Source organism: Stegastes partitus, unplaced genomic scaffold (genome assembly GCF_000690725.1).
Source record: "Stegastes partitus isolate 25-593 unplaced genomic scaffold, Stegastes_partitus-1.0.2 Scaffold1312, whole genome shotgun sequence".
Classification (NCBI taxonomy): Eukaryota; Metazoa; Chordata; class Actinopteri; family Pomacentridae; genus Stegastes; species Stegastes partitus.
In genome coordinates this window covers 170,108-180,803 of record NW_007579043.1, presented here as the reverse complement: position 1 = coordinate 180,803, position 10,696 = coordinate 170,108, and the positions used below count along the sequence as shown (strand labels likewise).

Genomic DNA, 10,696 nt, shown 5'->3' with positions numbered 1-10,696 from the left:
AAAATCAACTTCTCTTGTATGCTTGCATGACATTTAATATTTAGCACGTCCATCCATCCATTATCTATGCACCGCTTAATCCTCATTGGGTCACGGGGGGCTGGAGTCTATCCCAGCTGACTCAGGGTGAAGGCAGGGGACACCCTGGACAGGTCTCCAGTCTATCACAGGGCTACACAGAGACAGACAACCAAGCACACTCACATTCACACCTACGGACAATTTAGAATCACCAATTAACCTCAACATGTTTTTGGACTGTGTGGGAGGAAGCTGGAGAACCCGGTGAGAACCCACAGTGCACAGGGAGAACATACAAACTCCACGCAGAAAGATCCTGGGTGTCCTCACCGGGACGCGAATCGGTGACCTTCTTGCTGCGAGCCAACGGTGCTAATCACCGAAACACCCTATTTAGAACATAGTATAGAATATTTAAACTATTTGGAATATGATAACATCCCTTAACTTTTATGTGGCCTTGTTCCTCAGGACTGTGACAACGTGGTGTGATTTGACCAGATTCATAGATAGCAGCCGAACAACCCTACACATGTCATCACAATATGGCTGAAATCCATCCATCTATTATCTATACACTGCTTAATCCTCAGAAGGGTTGCGGGGGGGCTGGAGCCTATCCCAGCTGACTCAGGGCGAAGGCAGGGGACACCCTGGACAGGTATATGGCTGAAATGTTAATTTTTTTTTTCTTGTGAGAAAACAAAGGAAGAAACAAAACTGGGTTATCTTTTGTGGAATATTGGTTCATGTTGACCTGGATCACTCACAGCTATGATCAAGCTGAGAAAATGTTTTTATCTCTGCCTTCAGCAACAGTGAAATTGATCTTCTACAAGTGTGATTGTGCGTGTGTGATTCCAAGTATTGTTTTTGATGTTCGTTTGTGTGATTTTAACTAAACAAATACCATATATCAACATATATTTGTGTGTGTTTCCTAATTTAAGATGAGTTTTATCATACCTGCCTCTGTGAAGGGCAGATCTAGTTTAACACCTGCAGCTATTTTGGAAATTTAATTACCTAATTGTCAATCAACAAATAAAGCAGGTGTATTTCCATGCAAAGATGTAATAAATTGGGCATCTCAAGGTAAAGACAAATGACAGCGACACCGTGAGGCCACAGGGGATGGAGGGCGGGTGGAGGAGGAGTGTGGTTGTGCACAGCTCGGGTTTGTTGCGCGGGCACTGGAGCAGCGGTGTAACCGATCCCAGCTGCTGCCGTGAGGGGAAACGAGAGCTATTCCCGTCCCCCGTGGATGGGTCACGTGTCCTTGGGGAGCGTTTGGTTTTTGGAAACCGCGTCGGGAGGGAGAAGGAGCGCGCCGTTGCGCACAGCCGAGTTGGAGAGCAACATCTTTAACACGCGCTAATGATCCGGGCGGGCGGATAAAGCAGATCAGTTTTGTTTTGGGGCGTTGTCGTACGCACTCCACGGCGGCGTGTGATCCACAGATCCGGGCAACCGCTGTGTGTGACACCGTGCGTGTGATCCCTGACTCACTGACTCGTCAAAAACTTCTGCGCTTACGAAGTGTTATCTTTACTGCGAGCGTCACATCGCTGCCAGCCCCTGCTACTGCTGCTGCTACAAGTCGACACACGGAGCTGTCACGGCGAAACGAGGTAGGCTGTGTTTCTTTTTTTTTTTATTTAGTGGAACAGAGAGTAACATGCACGGGGAGGACACACGCTGGCTAAAATAACCACAGTTTGTGCAGAGCTGCGCAGTGTTGACATTCAGTCTTGCAGTAGTATAATGAACCGTATCAGCTGATAAGTGCGTGAAAAGGCTTCACAGAAACCTGCAACATGAAAACAACATGTGTATGTGTGTGTGTGTGTGTGTGTGACTGATCTTGTGATTCGGAAGAGAACAAACGTGCTCTCGGAAATCTGTGATCCGGTGGTCACCAGACGTTCAGTATTCATGTATTTCTGTTTGTTTATGTGTATTTCAAAGGCAAACGAGTTTTCCAGAGTATTTAAGAGTGGTGAAACTACTACTACAATAGCACTCTGGATGATTTTGATTTTGCTGTATTACTTGCATCTTATTCTTGGTCATTTGCAGGTTTGCTGAAAGTATTTTAATCTCCAGCATGCATCAGTTCCATCATTGTGCAGAGCTGTAGGTGCCCAGAGACTTACCTGAGCTCGGTCCCAGCCACACCCCTGATACCAGACACAGCGAAAGCATTTTCTTTATCCATCAGGACTAAAAAGCATCATGTATTTTTCTCTAAAGTCATCACAGAGATCATCAGTATATGTTGTTTCCTTTATGAGAAATAGCACATTAGAGAACTAGAATATGAATGTTATCGTAGTACGTTGGAAGTCCCAGTCACCCAAAACTCACAAATGAGTGCAATAGGTATCTTACTCACTCCCCATAGGTTTATTGCATCATTTTGACTCTGGCAGTTAGTCAGTGTGGTTGTTGTGGAGACTGTGCTGCAGGTGACAGAGGAGGCACTGTGGCTTTGAGTGTAAAATGTCAGCTCCTCATCAATAATGCAGGACGCCAAAAACAATGGGAAGCGTTAAAGTGGGGTCCGATGTAAGGAGGTGTTGGCCCCAGCTGTCACTTTTTGATGCTATTAAATTTGAAGTGACTAAATTCTCATCCTAATGCACCGACACACGACGTGCCCAAGCTGTGATATTCTGTCAGAGCCCTGTTGATCAGTAGCCAAACATATGGAATGTCAGCGAATGTACTTTATTTAAAAACTGGTGGTTCACCGTCTCAGACAAGAAAAATGATTTATTTCCCCGTCTCTCACTCGCTCTCTTGTTAATGCGTGATCACAGTGGTTAATGAGACAGGGCTCAGCGAGTGGGGCCCGCCACTGTGAGAGACAGCGCTGCTAGTTGGGTGAATACAGCTGACACCCTCATTCATCATGCGTCTACAGGGTGCTGCCTGCTCCCTCAGTCTATCCATACCTGCCTCTCTCTCTCTCCCGCTCTCCGGTCGCACCCTCGGATGATAATTATTAAGACATTATAATGATGACAAGAGAGCTGCCTTTTTCTATGGGAGAGACAGGGCGTCAGCTTCTGTGTGCTGGGCTGATTATAGCCGTGACAGAAGGTTGGCATCCTGTGTTGATGCTGCAGCTGCAATGATTTCCACAGATAGATGTAAACACCAACTGTACAGTAGTGTACCTGTTTGACTCTGCAGCTTGAAGCCAATTTAGTGTCGGTGCTAGCAGATTGTGGAGCTCCCTGGTCTGGCAAACTGAAAACCTGTCAAATGTTTTTGTTTTTTTTCCCTGTTCAGGGAATAAGGACTTTAGAGGATTGTGAAGTGTGTTGTTGGCGTGCAAATGCATTTATGTTTTGCTGTTTTTTTCACATGCTAAAGGGTGACAAATTAAAGGAGAAACCTGAACCTTTGACCCCCACAATGAGGGGATCTGAGGAAAGAATGACTGCAAATCAATTGAAGTGGTTCTGAGGGATCGTCTGTCCTAATGGGAGTGGTCTCCTCCACAGTTGCAATGCCTCCATTTATAGGGAACGAGTGGTCACTGAATGGTTTGACGAATATAAATATTACCTGAATCATACGCTGTGGCCTTTGCAGTCAGCAGAGCTCCACCCAATTGAACACCCATGAGAGATTTTGGACCTGCATGTCCACCACAGTCACTGATTCATCAAATGAGGGAGTATGTTTTGGAAAATGGTTCCTGCACCAAATTTGAGCGTCAATTTAATTGAAGCATTGAAGCTGCTTTGGTGGGACGTAGTGGCTCAAACATGTTTTTGAGATACCGCAAGTTGGTTTTTCCCATAATTTGGCATCCACCACCCATTTATTGTTCTAACCATCAAATCAAGTTCCAACAGAACAGACAGGTGCTTGGTGCTGTCACACCTCAGAGGTTTAAGTATTTTACCTGAAGCTATAAGGCTGGTTAGTTTGTGCCTGCATTTTAAATCCCACTACTGGCACACCATAGGTCTAGTAAAGCCAGCATGCAACTTTACAATGTTTGATACGTAGCTAGCCCGCGTGCTGTCTAGTCAAACGTAACATCCTTCATAATTAGTGCACTTTTGATTAAGCTTCATTAGCAGGGTCATAATATTACAGTATCGCGTTTAATCTTTTTACTCTATTAAACATGGATGATTAGGAAAGTTTCTAAACACTGCAGAGACCATTTAATCTCAAATGAAGACAGAAAATGTCTTAATCCCATTTTTTTTGGTGCCTGTCTGTTACGATACTTAATCTTCAGACATTCTTGGCCCCATGCCTTCCGTTTGTTCTCTGCACATATCAGACGCTTTATCCTCACAGATCATAACAGGCAAAGGAGGCATCCAACATTGAATTTTTAAAATCCAGGTCTGTCTGTCAACAGCGGATACCAGTTTGAATGGCACATTTCTCTTAGAGTCCACTTCTTGGCTATGCCTTCACAGGAGGCCTCTTAAAACAGCAGGGGAGCTGGCATGTTGTTGTGGTAGGAGCTGCTTGATGGACAGAACTAAAGCTTTATGTGGGAGAAAAAAAGAAACTGTTGTAAAACTTGTTTTTTTTATGGATCACTGACGGTAACTGTGTGTTGTAGTAGCCATTATGTTTACTGCCTCTGTAGAAAACTGTATCAAGTGCAATAAAGATGAAATGAGATTTTTCATATCTTACAGATCAATCTTCAGCCCCAACACCCAAATGTACAAAACACAGGACTTATCCTGCAACTAGTAATTATTTTCATAAATAATTAATCTCATTATATTCTCAATTATCACAATTTCCAAGAGCCCAAGGTGGTATCATCACATTCTTGTTTTGTCTGAACAGTTCAAGTAACTCTAGCTTAGTGTAAAAACAGAACACTTCATTGTGAAATGGATGGATCTGGTGGTCTAACAGCTTTTTAAAAATATATATTTTACAGCAGATTTAACTGGGTATTTCAGCATTTAATGATGACTTTGAAAAGGTGGACAAAGAGTGTTTCAGTCCTTCAGAGAAACTGCAGGGTTCCTAGGTCATGGCTCTCTCCAAAATCGTGGTTTTCAACATTCTACCATATCACAGATCTGAAAACCCAATTCTTCTTCTTCCTCCTGCAGTCGCATCTCCACTGCTGAGAGTATTTTTACTTTTGAAGAGACCAAATTTGTAACAGTACACAAAGCATCCTTTGATCTTTTTAAGAGTGCCTCCTCTGATCGTGTTTCACCTCATCATCCATTTCATACGTCAGATTATGTAGCCAAGATACCAGAAAAATACAATTTTCTTGTGACTTAACTCTGCATCTCGCCTATTTTGCTTTCGGGCCCGTGAGGGATACTATTTGTATTGCAGAGTCACGGGTTGCTCCTTAATCTTTTCTCTGATCTGTTGTTGTGTACTGATTCCTCCCTCTGTATTTCGTCCTCGGCAGGCAGCAATAAACGTGGACCAAAATAAAAGCACTGAAGCCAAATCTATTTCTTGACGTAACCGAACAAAAGACCATCTCTGCAGCCTTCTTAAAGTGCCACCATTGATTTAATGCCAGCTGTGTTTACATATTTGCGTGCCAAGAACATTCATGCCTGCTTGCATCTGTGGACTCCCGTGTGGATGTGGATGAGTGTGTGTGTAGATTCTTGTCCAAAAGATTGAAATTATGACAGTGTGACAGAATAACCTCGGGTAGGCAGGATGCAAGTGACACTGCACAGAACGCCACCGTGCGCATCTCTGCCAGCGCAACGGCAAGCGACATATTCCAGCCTCCAGTTGACATTGCGGTAGTTTGCCTTCCCACTCATCGGGGGTTTAATATTCAATTATGAGGGTCCTCTAGTTCAAGCTGTGTTGGATGGCTCGTGGAAAAGCCCCACTGATAGATGAGTGGGCATCTTAGCTCAGAAAGCTCACAGTTTGCCCCCTCAAGGAGGGAAGAATAAGACAGATGGCTTGTGGGGGTGTTTTTACTGACGTGGCAGGAGTTTCTTGTAGTTTTGTCTTATTAGTGGGTATATGTAACAACACAAGAGTGAGTCAGTGTTCAGTCAGATCAAGTAAAATCGTGAAATTTCTTCCTTTAGTGTAAAGGGTTGCTTTTTCTTTAAACTATTAGACATGCAACACTCTGGAGGTAAAGCAAAGAAAAATGCCTCCATTTAAATATGCACAAATAAAGCACTGAGGGGTCAAAGGTGTTCCTTCAAAATGCCTGCAGAAGGGTATTATGACAGTGTCCCAGTGCCTTTCAGTTTATAGCTGTGACAGTCTGTCAAACTGTCACATCCAGCTGAGTCCGAAGAAGTGCGCGTCCCAGCGTTGTGCTGACAAACAACAAGCAGACAGATAAAGAGGCGGAGAGTGAGACAGGCGGTTGGGCATTTGCTCGGGCACGGCGTGGGGAGAGCGGCGTCTCCTCTGTCATCTCGTGGCAGATAAGATTCTTCAGCAGTCAGTCAGGTATTTGGACCTTGCTGGTGGGCTGGTTCTTGGCTGAAAGCTGGACCAAGCTGTCAGTCAGATTAGCGCTGTGAGCCATTGGTGGGAGTGCAGTCCTATCCTCGGGGGGACAACCGTTTGGAAGATCTGCAAATCCCCAACACTGAGCATGCACACACACACACACATGCGCACATCAACACACACACTGGCACGCACAACCCCCACCACCAAAGACTGAAGGGACGAGATCAAGCCGGGTCATGGGAGGCTCTTTTCAAATAAATTCCTCCTTTGGGAGACTGCTGTGTCCTTCATGCCCTTCATGCACATGTGCATGCATTTACCCGAAAACACACACACACACACACACACACACACACACACAAACACATACATCCTGCCCCCAACTCCAAATGGCAACAGCAAAAACACTGACACATGGTTAACTGTCCAGTGTTTACAGGTCACCGATTCTGTCTGACTGTATTTACTGTAGTAGCCAGTGGTAGTATGCTCTGCTGTGGTAAAACACATTTAAGATCAGAATGAGCTGTTAAAGTTCTTGTAATATTTCATATCTATATGAGCAATCACCCACCCTAACACCAAACTATACACACCAAAAAATAATTATTTCCATACTTGATTAATCTGCTGATTATTTTCTCAATTAATCACAATCAGAATTTCCTGTAGGCCAAGATGATATTATCAGTTACTGTTTTGTCCAACCAGCAGTTGAAGTTGCAGTAGAACATTTAAAAAAAATATATATATACAAGTATTTTCTCAATCTATCACAGTCACTGTTTCAAAAAGCTAAAGGTGACTTCCTTGATGTACCTGGCTCTAAATATATAATAATTTACTAGGATGTTAAGACATGTTTTTTGCATTTGAGAAGTCAAAACCATAAATTGTGTGTGTGTGTGTTTTTTTAAAGTGACTACTACTACAAATTGACTTGGTAGACTTCCACACTAAATGAAACATCATAAGCTATTAATGGTAACCGAATATTTGTACAGACTTTTCTAAATGCAGTAATAGTAATAATTCTTTGAGAGACAAAATGCTAATCTTTCATGTGCACATCAAACCAAATGTATTGTTTATAGCTTTAAAAAATAAATCTGATGAGACCTTTTTTTGTCACCCTACTCATTTTTTTTTTTTTTCCATTTGCAGATTTGATATACTGATATGCATTCTGTGTTATATCTGTAATCATGGATGATTTTAGATAGAATATTGCACTAACTGGCAAAATCTTTTTATGTACTGCAAAAAAGTATCACCCCATTCTGTATGTTTTCCACATATTTACAGTGTTGATACAGAAATCTGAGATCAATAGTGGAAATACTTAGATTGTGGGTGTGTATTTGATATTGAATTTACATTTTTCATTACAATTGACAGTATTGCCACAACAATTTGGGTAAAAATTAAAAAAAAAAAAAAGCAATATCTGAAAAATAACAATTTTAGAAAATCTGATATTTGTATGCCCTCTTTGCTTTACGGACAGCAGTACTCGAGCTGGCACGGAGTCTACAAGTTTGTTCAAACCCGATAACCCGTGTTGTCCCAGCATGATCTCCCAATGTTCCAAAGACCTGCCTGTGATGTCTTGGCTTGTGCCTCCATACATGATTAATGGAGTTGAGGTCAGGTGACTGTAAACTATAGAGACATCTCGGTCTTCTTTGGTCTTCAAACAGTTCTTTCAAAGCTTTGATTTGTGCTCGAGCTCATTATGCTAGTTTGGTAGGAATCCTTCTCCAAAGACGAGTCAACCCAGAGGGTGTAGCGTGTCTCTGAATAGTGGTCCAGGTGGAGTCAGTATGGCGCAGGTGTCAAACTCCAGAGTAGACATACTGTGCACCTTCTGTTACCGTGGTACATCTCAAACCTGGATTCATCAGTAAATAGGACCTTGTTCCACTCATCCACTGTGAAATGCTGGTATGCCTTAGCGTAAGTGTTTGGCCTTGTTTCCACCCCAAGAAGCAGCTTGGAGACTTGTTCTCTGAGAACACTACAAGGCAGCCGTCTTTTGACAGCGCTTTCTGTGATGAAGTTTATTTTCTCACTCTCAGTGAACAAAGCTTGATGTATTGATCTTCCGATGGTGTGGTCACTTGTGCTCTGCCTGAGCGTGCTTTGGATACTACTGATCCAGTTTCCTCAAAGTGTTTTAGAGTGCCATGCTCTGCCTTCTCAGAAACCTTCAGTCTTGCCGTGATTTGATGCTGAGTAACCCCCTCTTTGCTCAGAATAACAATTTGACTTCTGACACTTTCACTCAATTCTGATGCCATGTGCACACAATGCTGCTTTGTAAGCAATGTTCTGCTGGAAACTGGAGGCGCAGCCATATTTATAACAGGTTAACAGCGACTTTAAGTTACTTAAACAAGCCAGATGAGTCGATCAAATCCACCTGAGCTTCGCTGGAAGGGATGCAAATCAGAGAACTCACACCTTTGGTGCAAAGGAGATAACACTGTTGATGCCACAGATTTGCTTAAATTTGACAGACCTTTTGTTTGAATGCAAAACATAAGTAAACTCCTTCTGTGTGTATATAGAAAGCTCCCATTTTCAGTACATGCCAGTATGTGACATTTAATAGGCATACTTTTCATATCGTGTTGATTACCATTGTCCGAGCATTCACGGAGCCAAGTGGCTCAAAGTCAATCTCTGTGATGTTATCATCCGACTGCCCTGAAGTGTTTTCATCAGAGGAAGATTGCATGACCGAGTTGACATGTCTTGCATTTAGAGCAGGGAGGGTGAAGCTGTGCATAACTGAGTGATCCAACACAGAGATGTGGACTGATGTTGGGATTCTCAGTGGAGACCTGCTTGAAATGACTCTAAACTGTCCATCTTGTGTTCACCTACAGCAGCCAGCCATTCTTCCCATACATACTGTGAGGCATTTAGCTGCATATTAAGAAATGAAAAGGTTTTGGTCTCAGCTGCTTACTTTACTTACCTCCACGGTAACACAGCTTATCCCTTCCTGAGAAACACCCAGGCTTTGTGGGCAAGTGTCCTTTTTATAGCTTAAGCTTGAAGTGTATTATGTGCAAGACATTTTTCTTCTCATACAGATTTGGAACAAGGCTCCAGTATAGCCAGGTTGTGTAAAGCTTAATCTCATTTTTACACTCTCCCTGTCTTCAGTGCAAGCTAAATGTGTTTGTGAAATAGTCACCTATATCTGAAGATGTATGACAGGCTGTTTGTTTAAAACTGTCCTTGATCAGAGTTCTCTTCTCTCTTGCTATTCAATGGCAGCATTCATTATATTTGCACAAGATGATCGCATGCTGTATTAATGGCTTTCTGTAGTGGCTGTAGAGGCTACAGTAGTTGAGTGGGAACTGAATTAAAGAAGACAGCGACCTCTGGTCGTCCTCTGTCACCACTTGTTCTGCTTAAAAACACAGTGGGGGCTGGAGGGTAGAGGGTAAGGATTGGCATCTTCTTTACTTAATTCACCATGATAAATTACTCCTAACCTCTCACTATCTTACTGACCTCTGCTGCCAAACTGCAATGTAAAGATTTCCATATACATGCATGCATGAGCGTACTCCAGTCCCCTTTCCTGCTTCTCTCCCTCTCTCTCTCTCTCTCTCTCTCTCTCTCTCTCTCTCTCTCTCTTCTCCACTGCCTTTCCCAGTTATTGTGTACCTCTCTTTCTCATTCAAATTTATTCGACACACATACACTCACCCCGCCTACAAACATGATCTAAATCTTCTCTTTGTAGTTTCTAATCATCTCCCTAGCAGGCCCTATTCGTTCTCCATGCAGTGCTGCCAGTTTCCAGCCAGATTATCCGTTACGTGTCCTCCGCTGTGTTGATAGGAATTTTAATTATTAGGTTTATAGAGAAAACGAACGATTAGTCACAAGCATATGGTCTTAAAGTGGAAGGTCACATATGTTTTTTTGTTTTTTTTCCAGTGACCCCTGCTAATTGCTTAACCTCATCATCAGCCGGTTCACCTGACAGAAAAGCAAACTGAATGAACATCCTCGTTTCACTGATGCTCTTAATCTCCAGAGACAGTGGCAGCTCTGATCAACCTGTAAATGCATTTCATAGAGGTCTGAGCCATAAGCAATGTTGTGTGCCACATAATTGTGACCTGCTATATGAGTTCTCTCTGAGTAGTCTGTATACTACATAATCAAATAGATATACTTGCATAAT

At 42.7% G+C, this 10,696-nt stretch overlaps 1 pseudogene; it reads left to right on the top strand.

Moving 5' to 3' along the window:
- Positions 1-1,380: 1,380 nt before the first annotated feature.
- LOC103369632 (probable E3 ubiquitin-protein ligase MID2 pseudogene) overlaps positions 1,381-10,696 on the top strand; it is a 75,910-nt pseudogene continuing 66,594 nt past the window's right edge.